The following is a 15,777-nucleotide window of genomic DNA, read 5'->3' on the forward strand; positions in this document are numbered from 1 at the left end:
GTCTTTAAAATTTGCAGAGCTAAACGATTCTTTGAATCATCAATGCGCTACCATAAAAAACTTTGTATACTCAAAAATGATACGGAATATTTATTATCGAAGGAAAGAATTATAAAAATGAGGTATATAAAACGTAGGACAAGTCGTAAGAAATAAATACTCACATATAATAATGAATTCATTTACGATCGCCATGATGTGGAAACTGTCTGTCTTGTTTTGAATTTGAATTGAGCATATTTGTTCATTCACTTCCTTGTTTTCTTTTTAAAATGTTTGAAATCAATCTGGGAAAGAGTTATGCAAGATTTTACGTTCCGGGCTGTTTTCAAGTTCTCAGAACATTTTTCGAGCGTTTACATCCTTATCTTTTACATTTTTCCTCAACATTGTATTTATTTAAAAGTGTGCTTTATTGACAGCATGTACATGTATAGTTAAGATTTTGTCCCGATATTTTCTTCCAGTTCTTTTCACCGATAAAATTTGCACCAGACTTGGACAACTCACACAACACATAAAATATTTTGTAAAGATAGAATGTGGGTTTATTTTTATCAATACACATATGTCATATTTCTGCATATATGTCTTAATTGTTATAGCATATGCTTATAAGTAATCTATGAAATATTGAACTTACAATAAGTTTTAATCCTTTCAATCATTTAAATTTTTAACATGATATTCTGATTAGCTTTTTCCTTTTTCTGATATAAATTGAACACGTGTTTTACACGTAACTTCATTAATTTTTCGAATAGCAAAATAAAGTTTTAATACCTAAAGGTTTTGCCTAAAAAAAAAAAAGATATGTTTATTTGTGTTTTGAAGCTGCTCATTCCTTTGGACTGATTAAGTCACGTAAAGTTAGATAATAAAGTTCGAAATTTTGATTAATTTTGATCAATGTTCATAACCAGTTTCAAAAACAGGAGAATACACTGTAGGACATTTTGATTCAAAAGTTATAGCCTTTACAATATTGGAGAAAGAAATCAACAAGAAAAATAACAAAGAATATTCCCAAAATACAGAAAATCAAGAGGTTTTATTTATGTACTACTGTTAAAGTTGATTCAAAAGTGTTTGAAAAACAGAAAAAAATGTATTGAAAAAAACAGATAAGAAAAATTGTATTGAAAAAATAAATTGTTAAAAAAAATTAAACAAAATTAATCTAAAGTATGTGCCTGATTTTGGAAGATAAAATTACAAAAAAATGTTGGAAGGATACCTCAAACATGTGTATGATAGGTGCTGGGATTGAAAAGAAGGACGTGCTCTATCGTAACATGGCTGCTTAAACATTTACACTGTACATTCTGCTTTCTGACTGATTCTCTGGTTTTAGTGTGCAATTATTTGTTTATATTACATAATCAATTCAAATGCTAAACACCATGTTTTGAGCATGAATTTTTGTAGAATTATTGGCTTTTGTTTTATCTATATTTCATACAAAAGGAAGTACGGGCGTTAACGACTGCAGGTAAACTACATGTCCTGAAGACATTCACACCTTATCAATTGAAATGAATCCCCGCTTTTCCCCGAGATTTACCCAACGTTGAATCTAAAGCCTCTGTTTGGTAACCTGATTATTTAGGTATCAATAATACATTAATTTAAAAAACGTAATATTTTTAAAATCATGATAATCCTAACAAAATAAGTCTTGTGAGTCGAGCCTATTGAATACACATTTTTTCGTTTGTCAACACATTCTTTATTAGCATGTCAACCTTTACTTATTTCGCATGTCAACATGTACTTAATTCACATATCAACATGAATTATTACATTGATCTAATATCATAAATTTGATGTGGGTTGGTTGAGTTTTAGCTGTGGTTTTTAAGGATTGGCCAATAAACAGCTTAGACGATTTCATTTTTTTCAAGCAAATTTTTTTTTATAATTAATGATACCTTATATGTTTGATTGAAAGTAAAATAAACAGTCCCTTCTAATAAAAAATTACATGCAATCATCTATTAATTAAAGTAATATTGCATTCCAAAGATACTGAATATTTTGTTGATTATTCTATACCTAGCTAGTTGCTATAAAGAGGTAACACAGTATCAAATATATAACTATGTTTAGTTTTTTCTTCATTTGAAAATATTTATAAAGAATTAACATCTTTATTTTTTAAGATAAGGGTAGTAATTAAAGGATAAAAATGAATTCCACGACGATAAAATTTTCGTACTTGTATATTTTTCAGTTTTTTGAAAAAGAAATCATCAAACAGTTAAAGAAATATAAAACCAAAAGAAAGAAAAAAACCATTTTTACTGAGTAAACTCAAGCAAAAAAAGAAAACACTGTTTAGGTGAATCATATCAAAAAGATAAAAAGGTAAACTGTTTCCATAACACTGAGTGTTAACGCCTTTATTGTTAACCACATCCTCTCAACGGTTTTTTTTTATATGTTATTTGTTTTACTCTAAAGTAATGGAATAACCTAATCTACGCAATTAATTTATAATAAAAAAGAATAAGGTATTATAAAAAAAAACATGAAAGTATTAAACGAATTCGTAAAGGAAAAAAAACAACACTGTATCTTCGATCAATATTTTGTCATCAAGCAGAATAACTCTTTCTCTTCTTTATTTTTCAACGTAATTCATTTTACTATTCAATTACGTTTTCTTGTGAATTCTTTAGCCTGTTCTGAATTTTAATTTATAGGGTTTTTTTGACAAGCATGTATGCAAAAGATTTTGTGCTACATGTAGTTCCTTCCAATAATTTTTAATGGAATTAAAAATATTTTGAAAACATCGATTGTGCATTTAATTTTTTAAATATTTTTCCTTCAGTTTTGACAGTTAGAAAATCATTCACAAAACTTGTAGTTCTTCCATTATCTCACCTTAGTCCTTTCAATTCTATTTAAAACCAAACATGATAATTTTAGATATACATTCTAACCTAGTTTGGATTTTATGTATATTTTTGAATTTTCTTAGTCTTAGTTGTCATATTATGCGGCCTGTTGATAGATTAATTTAGTACCATAGCATCATACATTTAAATATACACACTGTACATAACGCATATCAATAAAGAATAAGATTTTTAAAAAGGTATGTGAAAGGCAATATAAATACAAATATAATACCAAGGAAACGCATGAAAGCTCTAAAGCTTATTTTAAACAGCACTATAATACCAGTTTGGAACAAATCTGTTGGCACTTTGTTTAAATATAAAATAAACATTATCATAGTCATACCAAATATTGAGTATATATGTTGCAGGGTGTTACTTATAAATGACACGAAATCCCTGTATTTATTTTCGATACCTAGTGTGTCTTTATTTCGAGGAATATAACAAAAAATAAAATCTAAAATAAAAATAAAATTCATACGCAACATTGCACGGTTATTTAGAACAATTGAATAAAATAAATCAACAGTAATTTACAATGAATATAATTATATATGTTCAACTGTATAGAATCTCGTTACGAGTGATGAGTAGGTCTTTCGTCTAATTTTTTAAACCGATATCAAGAAGTATCGATAAAATTTCAGAATCCCAACCTCCTCCTCTCAGATAAAATATTGTAATGCAAATATCTAATACAATGCTCAAGATAACTTATTTTTTCATATTAAACATACGACATCTTAAAGATTACATATATTCCAATTGCAAGAAATGGGCGTGAGAATGATTTTCCAGACAGTTAATGTGACAACAAACAACTTTTCTTCTGTAATGCATCACGAAATCTTGATCGTTTTAAAGTTATTTGTGAAAAACTCTATGAGTCTCTAGACACCGACATGTAATTACAGGGGCCAGCTTTTTGTAGTTTAAAGAAAAGGTCTTAAGAATGCTTAATACATTTTTGTTCTTTAACCCATTGTTCATTTTATAAGTATAAAAGATATAAAAGAATATTATAGGGAACAGACCTGTAGATCCATACTGGGGACACACATTGGGGTTTAGACTACTGAAATTTATTAGAATCATCAATGTGAACATTTTCTTTTCTTCAATGCTTAAGCATCTAACCTTCTCAAAAGTCACAACTTTGGAGAACATACAACTGCCATAAGAATATGCTGCGATGTTACATGGTCAAAAAGGATAAAACGAAAGCGAATGAGTTAAGTAGACAAGTTTTGAAAATGTGCCAAAATTTTGTCCCAAACTCCGAGAATAAGTTTTTGTTCAAATTTTCTGTTACAACTGTATGATAAACAGGCGGGTTCTTCGCTTCTATATCAATGAAATATGTTTAAATAAAACATCATTCATTTTCCGTAAAGATTCATTTGTACAATTTGAAAAAAACCCGCCAACATACCCCTGTTAAAAAATAAGCATTATATAATGTTTTAAAATATTTACCATTAGCCAAATCTTATATAATCTTCTCGTTCTATATCAGATTCCATTATATTGAGAATAATGTGTTGTAAACCGATCAATATTAGTTTACTAATTTATAAACATATTGACGATCTTTGCTTGTTCGATGTCTTAATGTAAAATAGTCGTCTCCATCTTCTGACGGTGATGTTCGAAAAGTGGCTGCATCATATATATAACTGTAATCAGAGAAATCCGTACTGTGATTGGGCACAGCGCATGCGTGATCGTAAGTATCGTCATCATGCTCTGTTTGTTCGCGCAAATGATTGTAGACGTCTTCTGTCCTTTCATCTTCTTGTTTGCTAGACAAATTGTATCCGTGTGTTAGCAGAAGAGTATTGGGATAATGTTTCATAAAAACGCGGAATTCGCGGCTATGACTGTTGTGTTCACTTGCACAGTGAAATTGCAAATTAACGCTGGAGGTTAAAAACATGAAAGAAGGTGGATGGGACATAGTAACTCTACATTGGTAAATTCCTGACATGTGACGGTGCAATATTTTACAGTACGGAATGTCAACCCTTTGCAGGGTATTCGCTTGGTTACGTCTAAAAGCATAAAAATCAAGGAAAAAGGGGAAAATATGTACGGGTCCAATTTTCAGAAAAACCAATGTGTGGAAAATATCACGTTCCGACAAGTAATTTTCCTCAGAAATTGGTGATTGGCCTTATAAAGAGTGAAATGTATTTTTTGCTGAATGGGAACTGAGGAAATTTTAGTTACACAGTTCTGAAGACACACATTTTCTGGCTACAGTCAATTCTGTAAGAAAAACTATCCCCTGTCACCTAAAGTTTTGTTCATCTATTGTAACATTCACTATTTTGATTGCAGTATTTCTTTTTCTAAAAATCTATATTTGTTCTTGTAAATTTTTTATGCAACATTTTAACTTACAGTAACGATCATACCTAACAGAACAGAAAGTAAACCCCAGCTTAACCCTTGGTTTACTTTCTGGGTTTACTCTGGGTTAACTCTAGGTTTACTAGAATGGGCCCAGAGTAAACCCAAACTGAACCCAAAGTGGACACAGAAAGTAAACCCTGATCAGAAGTGTACCCCTGAAAGCAGAATCTACATGTGTATTCGGTGGCAGGAATTACAGACAGTAAGATGGTAAGTTAAAAGATGATTCTGCTTCACACTTCAGTGCGTACAGTTGACCCCAAAAACAGTTCCCGTGTAAACCCCAAGTAAACCCAAAGTAAACCCCGAGTGGACCCAGATCTTCAAAAAGTAAACCCCAGGTAAACCCAGAAAGGATTTAGTTGGTGTTTACTCTGGTGTAAGGTTGTGTCTGATCGGTACTGTAACATACGTTCATTATAGTTATAGACAAACAATACATTAAAATAAAGATTTAAGTTAGTTCATATTATAACGCTAAATCTGAAAAGTTGAACACAAGTTTGCCTGAGCAAATTATATTTACAAATTTTTACAGTTTGTTATTGTCATTTTTCTTCTACAAAGTTCACACACCTCTGAGGCAGCTTTTTCTATCTAATGCAGAATAACCATTTATACATTGATATTTCCCTTGGAAACAAACTAATTTATGCTACACTGTTCTGTTAAGTCCCACGGATCATTTGGTGTTAGATTTTCTAAAATAAGAGTAAGAAATATGTTTATCCTCTATTGGCCCAATTATCATCATTCGTAGAAAGAAAAGTTAGATTAAAAAAATATATTTATCTTGTTATCTGTTGTCAACGGATTTTGATTTGTTTATTAATTTAAAAATTCGTTATCAAAATTTAAATGAGTTTATATTGTCAAACACCAGATCTTCCCAAAACGTCTAAATATGATATTTTGGGCAATACCCTATTTTAATTAAAGACAAATCTATATACAGCCGTTTTACTGTTAACGAATATTTGCAAGTATAGAATAATTTTTAGAAAAATTATTGGTGAAAAACGAAGTTAAGGTTTGCAAAAATTCAAGCTAGGTAATTGTAATATAGATTTGAATATTTTATCAGTGTGTGGAGTTGTTTAATATTGGACGACTATTTATTATATTGTTTACAAAATAAAAAGGTGACCCAAATATGAGCTGCAGGAAGTGCAAGGCAGTAAAAACGAAAGTGTGAAAACAATTAAACCTAACTATGAAAATAAGTTGGTTAATGACCCCTTTTTGGTGGGTAATTAGTAATTATAATCCATTTAATAAGATTATATTATGCATCATATCAAATGATAAAGGAGCTTTGAATGAAATTACGACTTCAAATAGAACCACGTGTAGTTTTCCTCTTTTCGGTTCATTGCGATAGAAGTATTATCTGGCTGGATCTATTGATAGATATACAGACAAATCAAAGGCAAATGGCAATTACTTATCATCAATTCCAAGTATAAAGTGTCTTCATGAAAATTGAATTTCAATTAAGAGAACATAAATAGGCATTATGCCTGCTGTTCAATCCATTTCAATGTATCTATATACTTGAATAAAATACTTCTTAAATTAAAAAAAATAAAACTTCAATTTCATTAAGTAACGCAAAATGAAAACTGTTTAAGCCCAGTTTCAATTTGACGGGAAAGCGGTACGATAAAAATAAAAATCATATTATTCGTTTAAATAACATATTTCCACAATTAGTTGTCCTTCTTCATTTATAAGTCTATTGACATGTACCTCTAGTGTATTTTTGAAATTGTTCTGCCCCAAAATATTCGGACAGAAATGATAGAGGGCGCTTGGTTCGATACTGGAAAACGTATTCGAAACTAGGAAAATTTCCGTAATTCATCTTTTATATTTTTCGAAAGTTTGATATTACAATTTCGAACGACAAAGAGAGGTGATTTAAACAAAAACGAAACACATTTGGAATTCCGATAATGATAGTCGCATGCACGACAAAACCGCATGCTGATTCGTTATCGGTATAACAACTGCACATCTTACATCCAGTCAATACATGTATTTGTCTACAATGAGAATTATGAAAACCCCAGAGCATATGATATTTCATAAAAAGCATTTTCTTAGCAGGACTGATTTAGGACAGATAAAGGCAGTAGTCCTTGAGCTACATTAAACCCCCCGCCCCAGCCCCTCCCCTGATGAAAAAATTTGTATTCTATAGAATAAGAATGTAACTTTAAGTCTCCCTAGGCTATTAGGTATAACATTTTTAGTATTTTTAATGTGATGGAGGTTGATATATTTCATCTTTATGTCCTGTTGCCTGATCATTTTTTCAGGCATATTTATATATATAACCACGCGGGGGTTGTTGAGGAAGCAAATGGGCAATTGAGCGTCTTATTTTGACTGTTATATTCAAAATCGTGAAATTAAATAACTATTTTGAATAAGATCAAAACCTTAGTATTATCCTTTAAAATAGATGTCAGTGCAATAAAATCGGGTAGTATATTACTGCCACATTGGTGCATTATCACCTGATAACTATAAATAGCTTACACGTACGTATATTCCTTAACATAAAATGAGATAAACTAACATAACCCCGCGGTTTCCAAAAATAAAATAAACATACCAAGTGAGGGCAAAACAGCCCAGTTTAATCAAAACTGCTGCTAACCGAAAAATAAAAGCAAATTTACATACCTTTTAGCGAATAATTGACAAAACTAACATCTTTCCCTTTATTTTATGTTCAATTCTCAATAAATCACAGCACAAATACTTGATTAGAGTTGTTAGATTAATTTAATTCTGAATAAGTTTACAACGATTTCCGATCAAATTCACATGGCATTCAACTTTTAGTCATGACGTCATCAATGTGTAAATCTACGTAATACAAATTAATTTTTGAAAAAAAAATTGTCTTCAGTATTTTCATTTGTTTTTGATTTACGTTTCGTTGCTAGGATATTTGAATATGTACATAATAACTGAGATTTGTGATTTCACGGAATTATATGTACCACTCAGATTCCGTATGCTTTTTTAACACCCTCGCACAAGGTCATTTATGATAAGCAAGGAACAATGTACATGTATTTCATATGGGATTTAGTCCTTTTTGTTTGATGTTTAACTGCAGGTTCTTGTCTTTTATCATATATATGCTTTTCTTGAAAGCTTTGTTTTCTTGCATATAGATAAATTATTTAAATTATAATAACATAGATCCTTTGAAATAGCAAAGAAAAGAAATCATTGAGAAAAAATACCTTCATCCTTCTTTTGAAAGGTTTGCATGGTGTATACTGCTTTGCGAAGTAATGACCTTAGTAGTGTATCATCCCCCCATCTACGCTCTGACACCGTCCAGGCTCTTTATACCCTTGAAATTTTCTCCGAGTCATATCTATCAATGGGCATATCTTGTGAAACATGTAAGACATTAAATGTCAAATATAGTTTGTTGAACAATACTAGTATCATGTAAAGTGTGTTGAAAGCTACTGCAGTTACAACACTGTAACACACAGAAGGTACTCAAAGGTTAAAATTACTAGTTTTATTATGATGTCACAAACGTTGAACGCTCTAAACTTTTTAAGGTATTTATCAGTTATATAATGCAGAAGAGGCGAGACGTTTAAAAATGTAAATATAAGCATTGGGTACTTGTTGATTGACGTATTGAAAGATACAGTCTCATGTTATGTTTATGTTAACTGCATTCTACAAATTTTTACTTTTATTTACCATTCATACTCAGGAGATCCCACAGGGCCATTAGTTGTATTGTCATTCAAGTGTAGATACTCTGTCAATCTCTGGAAACGAATCCTACTCATAGCGTCTTTGAATCCTTAATTCCTATTACATAGATATATACAGATTTAGATGATATAAATGATCTCAAACAAAACAGTATTATAATAACTATAACCTTGTAATGATTACTAGCATAGAAAATAAAATGATTCAATTAGAATAACCGACTTAATTGATACATTTTAAATATAACCTAGCTTTCTTTTTATTTGGAAGAAGTTGTTTCTTATATAATTTAAACTAATGAAATTAATTAAAACATAAAAACATGTATTCATAATGTTAATATTCATAAAATCCAGATTATTTTCTAATAATTTAGTCTTGTATTATTGTGTTGCAAAAAAATCACATGAGAAGTAATTTGTTTAACACGCACCTGCTACTCTGCAGTTCAGAACATATGCATAATACTATACATGCATGTTTACTGACACTAATAATTAGCCTTCTCGAATTCATCATGAATTTTGCTTCATTAGTTCTAATGATTTATAATGTACATAAGAATTTGATTTGTGACCAGTACATATCTATACTTGGAAGCTGGTTGGTGCCGATAAGGTTGTACAGGTTAAATACACCTTGATTTCCTGAGGAGAAGTGTCAAACCAATCCGCATCACGGTGACCTCTTATCTCGAATTCCTGAGCAGCGAACCTGTTGGTTTCAATGGAAAATCTCTCGAAGAATTCCTCTGATACCATAAAAAAGAAGTAGCGCAAAATATTATCATTTCGTATCAAATCGTAAATTGGACCAGTTTCCTCTGAGAACGGTGCAATCGACATAGGATTCCATTCGTTGGACCAAAAACAGGGACCCTCTGATCTGACTAGAGAAAGTCTCTATGGACAATTGGGAGTTCGGATCATCAATGTCATCCGTACTAGATGAGAATGAACCCAAAGAATCATCAATGTTAATGTCTGAACCTGCAGGAATGCTGTATAAATCGTCGTTGGAAGAATCACTGTCACTTTCGCCGTCACGGGAAGCCATGTTAATTTTCCGCGCTGTTTACATTGTTACTATACAACCAGCATTTGACGTGCATTTTTATTTTTAGAAACTGGAACCTTGCTGAATCTGTCGGGAATCTGTCTTATTTTTTTCCCAATTTTTGTATTTTGTAGCATGATGTGTCTTTTTTATAACGCTTTGTCAAAGCTAATAGAACGTCGAAATTTCTTGCTGCTTTCTATATCAAATTCATTATTTTTTCTTTTGAACACGCTTTTTAGGTAATCTATTTTCCACGATCGGAACAACCGATTTTCATTCGCGGATCTTTTATTTTTATTCATACAATATCATGTCATATACGAATATATATATATGTATATATATATATATATATATATATATATATATATATATATATATATATATATATATATATATATATATATATATATATATATAAATATAAATACTACATAAGAAAGAAGAAAAACATCTACAAAACTAGCACTAAACTTAACTAAACTAAATAATATATAAAAACTAGATAATGTTTAAACACCGGATCAACACGTGGCAGCTACATCTTTATATTTAAGAATTCGAGCCCGAGGACGGGATTTTTCTTTCTCGGGCTCGAATTCTTAAATATAAAGATGTAGCTGCCACGTGTTGATCCGGTGTTTAAACATTATCTAGTTTTTATATATTATTTAGTTTAGTTTAGTGCTAGTTTTGTAGATGTTTTTCTTCTTTCTTATGTAGTATTTATTTTGTTGTCCTGAAGAAGGGACGGGTTGTCCCGAAAATTTGACAATATTTTACTTTATTGTTCGTGTCGTTGGTTATTTTTAGTGCTTTATATATATATATATATATATATATATATATATATATATATATATATATATATATATATATATATATATATATATATATATATATATATATATATATAAAGCATTGGTACAGCAAAAAATACATAAATAAATAAAACAGAATGCGACAGTCCAGATATATATATATATGGGTGTGTGTGTGTTTTAAATACAATGTCGTTAATATCAATGATATTACCTTTTTTGCAAGCCAAATCAATAATATGGAAGTTATCACGGTTCAAAATATCAGCTGACTTTATACAGAGTTCTATATATTTACTTCTCGAAGCATGTTTCCTGAATTTATGACAACTGAGTAGTTACTGACACTATTAAAAATCAGAACTTAGTTTTTGAAAATCACATTGGAAAAAGTGCCAAGTTCTTTTTTCTCGTTATGGGTACTTTCTGTTTAAACGCAAGTTTAGGCGAAAACATGGGAAAACGCACTATACCCATTTTTCTTGTTTCCTAATCAATACACTTACATGTATCATCATAAACATGAAATTGTTTACCGTTGTACATGAAGCATTTCCTGTTAATTTGGATGTATCCTGGGATGCATGAGCACGAACCATGATCACAAAGATTTGCAAATTGTGTTCCATTGCATTGCCAATCAAATCCACATACACCACCAATGCTGACATTCACTGTTTGAATAAAAAAGTAATAAAACAAATGCATCCAATACGAGTTTATCTAATACATGTATTCTCCAAAGTGAATTTATAGAAATTCGAGTTTGATTTTTATCGTCTCACTGGCTCTTTTCTCATTTTTTCATTTACATGTATATTGTGAAAAAGTGGTTTATAAGCCAAACGGACCTGGTGTATTATAGATATTATCGTTTCTGAATAAATATCTGAAAATCTATACACATATGAGACTATAACCATTTTACAAAACTACCGCGTCATTGTAAAAAATATTAAAGCATTTTCAATCTCCACAACAGAAATGTGTTTGGTTCCTTCGGATATTCAAAACAGTGTACTAAGATACACTAACTAGACTATGATCTATACTACATGGATTGGTATTATTAAAAAATATATCTTACTTTTCAAACACTTTTCGTCCTCCAGAATATATCCTGGCATACAATGACAGACACAGTAGTTGTTGATATGGATACATTGTGCATCGTTTATGCTGCAGGCATAAACATCATCCCAAGTTATGTATTCTCCTGTAGCATAAATTGTGTTTGTTTTTCATATTATGTCTATTACTACATGTACATATATGTAAATTTTCAATATTATTCTAAATAGTGACATCAGTAAGAACTCCGGTTTTATTCTTTTTCGTGCCTAATAATTCAATATATATTTCCAAATAAGTGACTTACTTGCATTCCATGATGTACAGTTGATATTAAGATATACATCAGTATGATAATATGATCTTGAACAAGAGTGGAACATCTTTCTGTCATTGCCTATAGTTAGATTAATCTCTGCTAGAGAGTTACTGTAAGGGTGCAAATTATCTATCTGGAAATTGCATTTATTAGGACATGTGGTGACTGTGGAAAAAAAGAAAAATAACTTTTAATATAATTTTTAAGTTAGACTGAAAAAAACTTAAATAGAATAAGGTAAGAAATCTATTGTGTTCCTGTGATTTTTTTAAACTGAAAAATGATAATGTGTGAATAAAATCTTGGTTTTTTTCCCTTTTTACCTAACTAACCAAATGATAACGCTGAAAAATTGTGACAGGTGTTCCATGTCACTTCCAAATGGATGAAAGATGTCAATATTTCCATGTTAAATCTTCGTAAGAAATCTATTATCGTTCCTGTGAATTTTAACGAGTGAAGAACGATAATGGGTCAATAAGAATATCTTTGATATTTACCCTTCATCAATTGTAAATAAACTTTTCTAAAATTAGGCGTATTTTTATTAAAAGTCTTCGAAATTAAATGTGTTGCATAGATGTTTTGGAACAGACAATAAAATTTCATTGGAAAAACTAGAGCGTTTTATTTAATTTCATACATTTCTATACCACGACAGAAAAGTAGAAAACATTATATATTAACATGCAAACAATAAACAGATTGTGTTCTACATCTATGTAAAAATATGATGCATATATAAAACGGGGAAGTCGAAGGGGGAGCCCCCTTTCTCAATTTTTTTTATTTTAAATTTTAATTTGAGATAGTGTTAGAAATATTAAAATCTGAGTGAAATTTGACTTTAAGAACACAATTTAGAGAAACAACACACTAAATATCTCTGTTTGAAATGCAATGAACGTGAAGAAAAAACCTTTCGTTCTCGCGAAATAGACATCTTTACGACTTATGTTTTATTGCGATTTTATGGAGAGGCTTAATTAGTTTACACACTATTTCATACGCCTGTTCAACTAGAGGCCTTAAATATCAATTTCTCATGAATTTATATATGAATTCTAAGGATGAATTGGTGTTTATTTTTTAACTGTACCGTGATATTAATATGTATTACTAAATCATTTATTTGGAAATTAAAAAGAGTAGAATTCATCTTGTCTAATGCAAAAAAATTCTTAGAATTAAGCGCCAATTACAAAAATCATTTTAAACAACTTACCATCTTGTAAAATATACTCTGCTGTACTTGAGTTAAAGAGACATCTGTGTTGGTAATCTTTAAATCTTGCAAATGTCTCCAAACACAGATCTCTAGAACAACATACATGCTATTATCTTCCATTTCACATCAATACATATTCATTTTCTTATTTTTGTTATGCGAATACGTTGCTTTAAAATTTTTCATAATTTACTCATAGAACGATTATTGCAAAAACATTTTCAAAAATTGCAAATATAGATAAAACATTATACCAATCTCTAAAGAGAGATTATGCGCCAAAAAGTCATATTTTATGTATTTCATGTTTAACTGGTATAAATTATTCTAAATTAGTTTCATACAATTAAATCACGGAAATACATATCATTAAAATTAAAATACATTCAATATATATATTTCACATACTGTCTTTTCAGTTAGCAGTGCCTTTCATCATTTTCTTACCTATTGATATACCTGGACGTTGATTTGGTTATCATCAGAGTGAAATCTAGGAAATTAAGACAAAGATATTAATGCAAACATTTATTTCAACGATTGATTGGTAGAACAAAATAAGTATTAAAAAAATAAAGGATCGTTTAAAGAAATTAAAGTTCGAAATAAATGCAAAATAATCTTTTTTATTGTTCTTCACCTCTTTATGTTTCTTAATTAACTCTCTTGCAACAAAAATATCGTATTAGACTACAAGTTTAAGTAAATCTCTATCTATAATTCTAGATTTTGATTCTCATGTGTGGACTTGGTCATGTGTCGGGCAAAAGTCGTTAAAACTCAAAGTAATTGCAGAAGTCAATCAAAAGCTAAGATTCAAGAACTAGAAATCAAGTAAAACTGGACAAAATACCTGCACTTAAATGTATCATGAAATAATTTTAAAATTATTCACATTTTACAACAAAAATCTTTTGGAAGACCTCTCTAATATCAAAATAATTTTTCTATACATCATGTCTTCGATAATGGAGAACATTTTTATCGATATTTCAGATCAAAAAACGGTAGAATTGGTTGATTATTTTTTGTATCTATTTGCAGTAAACTTCAAAAGCCCAATGGTTTTCTGCCCTTATTTTTAAAGATTTGAACCATTTTATTTTTTGCCCTAAAAACGTTCCGTTTTGAAAATTGGGTAGGCTACATTTTTTCACCCGGTAAAAATGAACTTTGACTATAGACAAGATTCACAATATGTGTTTTTCTGAATATTTATCGGATATTTATTTATAATACAAGTAACTTATGAACTCTTTTGTACCAGAGACAATTCGACATTGGAAATCGTTGGGTTTAGCTGTTAGAAAAGATATTTGTGAACAAATTTAAATATAAAGTCCTCGTAAGTTGGCAAAACTTGAATCTGAACTTTTTGTATTCTTTAATACAATAAAATAAGTTTAAATAAAATCAAGCAAATACAAATAAAACATCGAAGGTTTGTACTGAAGCATATCGCGACCTACATTGTTTGTGTAACAACTTATACATTGTCATACTTTTCATAGGCTTATCAGCACATAAACCATAATATCGTTTTATTTTGATTTGTATTAAATTGTGTTTTCATCATTTAAATATCCTATCAGTATTTGATCAGTGTTCTTGCTATCAACAATATCCTCCTGAAAAAATATTTTGTAAAAAAAAATTATTCCGAAAAGTTAAAGTCATATTGCGAAAGAAGCATAAACATACATTGTAGCAATGAAAATGTAAACTTTATAGATGTATCGACATAAATCTGTTATTTTCTTTGGAATATAATTGCAAAAACGCCATCAAATGAATTTCGCTGGGGCGGGAAATTCAAAAGTATGTCAAATATCTCTAATTCTAACTATAGACTAAAATTTTATTGAATGATTGGATTTGTGTAAGCTCAATTTTGAAGGATTTCAGTGACCCTGTTATCCTCGAATTTAAATAAACTACGAAATTTGATTTAACAAATTGATCTTTTTATAATTCAAGTAATTCCACCAAATGTTTTACCCATTCAGCTATGAAAAAACTAAAGCTACCTTCGAATATTGGCTCCACGAAATTGAATCCACAATATTTAAACTCTAAACATGCAACGCTCATGCGATTAAGTATTGCATACTATTCTTATAATAAAAAAAATGCAATTCTTAAATTTTTTGACGCTTTGGTATATGTAAAGACTGTTTTTATTTTTTTTTTATG

At 29.8% G+C, this 15,777-nt stretch overlaps 1 long non-coding RNA gene across 1 annotated transcript; it reads right to left on the reverse strand.

The window, feature by feature from the left end:
• Positions 1–12,358: 12,358 nt before the first annotated feature.
• On the reverse strand, positions 12,359–14,080 carry LOC136274593 (uncharacterized). The gene is made up of 3 exons (XR_010713032.1): positions 14,032–14,080; positions 13,582–13,673; positions 12,359–12,521 (listed from the first exon to the last, which is right to left on the reverse strand). It is a non-coding gene; the product is annotated as an uncharacterized lncRNA (long non-coding RNA).
• Between the last annotated feature and the right edge of the window lie 1,697 nt (positions 14,081–15,777).

Source organism: Magallana gigas, chromosome 4, assembly GCF_963853765.1.
Source record: "Magallana gigas chromosome 4, xbMagGiga1.1, whole genome shotgun sequence".
Classification (NCBI taxonomy): Eukaryota; Metazoa; Mollusca; class Bivalvia; order Ostreida; family Ostreidae; genus Magallana; species Magallana gigas.